This window comes from Triticum aestivum, unplaced genomic scaffold (assembly GCF_018294505.1).
Source record: "Triticum aestivum cultivar Chinese Spring unplaced genomic scaffold, IWGSC CS RefSeq v2.1 scaffold94869, whole genome shotgun sequence".
NCBI lineage: Eukaryota > Viridiplantae > Streptophyta > Magnoliopsida > Poales > Poaceae > Triticum > Triticum aestivum.
In genome coordinates this window covers 1-923 of record NW_025299836.1, presented here as the reverse complement: position 1 = coordinate 923, position 923 = coordinate 1, and the positions used below count along the sequence as shown (strand labels likewise).

General features: G+C 59.6%; 1 non-coding gene across 1 annotated transcript; it reads left to right on the top strand.

Annotated features, from left to right (window-relative positions):
• The first annotated feature begins 136 nt into the window (after positions 1-136).
• LOC123179227 (5.8S ribosomal RNA) lies at positions 137-292 on the top strand. The gene has a single exon (XR_006490206.1). It is a non-coding gene; the product is annotated as a 5.8S ribosomal RNA (ribosomal RNA).
• The last annotated feature ends 631 nt before the right edge of the window (positions 293-923 follow it).

The following is a 923-nucleotide window of genomic DNA, read 5'->3' as shown; positions in this document are numbered from 1 at the left end:
CCCCTCCTCGGAGCGGGTGGGGGCTCGGGGTAAAAGAACCCACGGCGCCGAAGGCGTCAAGGAACACTGTGCCTAACCCGGGGGCATGTCTAGCTTGCTAGCCGTCCCTCGTGTTGCAAAGCTATTTAATCCACACGACTCTCGGCAACGGATATCTCGGCTCTCGCATCGATGAAGAACGTAGCGAAATGCGATACCTGGTGTGAATTGCAGAATCCTGCGAACCATTGAGTCTTTGAACGCAAGTTGCGCCCGAGGCCACTCGGCCGAGGGCACGCCTGCCTGGGCGTCACGCCAAAACACGCTCCCAACCACCCTCAACGGGATTCGGGATGCGGCATCTGGTCCCTCGTCTCTCAAGGGACGGTGGACCGAAGATTGGGCTGCCGGCGTACCGCGCCGGACACAGCGCATGGTGGGCGTCCTCGCTTTATCAATGCAGTGCATCCGGCGCGCAGCTGACATTATGGCCTTTGAACGACCCAACAAACGAAGCGCACGTCGCTTCGACCGCGACCCCAGGTCAGGCGGGACTACCCGTTGAGTTTAAGCATATAAATAAGCGGAGGAGAAGAAACTTACAAGGATTCCCCTAGTAACGGCGAGCGAACCGGGAGCAGCCCAGCTTGAGAATCGGGCGGCTGTGCCGTCCGAATTGTAGTCTGGAGAGGCGTCCTCAGCGACGGACCGGGCCCAAGTCCCCTGGAAAGGGGCGCCTGGGAGGGTGAGAGCCCCGTCCGGCCCGGACCCTGTCGCCCCACGAGGCGCCGTCAACGAGTCGGGTTGTTTGGGAATGCAGCCCAAATCGGGCGGTAGACTCCGTCCAAGGCTAAATACAGGCGAGAGACCGATAGCGAACAAGTACCGCGAGGGAAAGATGAAAAGGACTTTGAAAAGAGAGTCAAAGAGTGCTTGAAATTGCC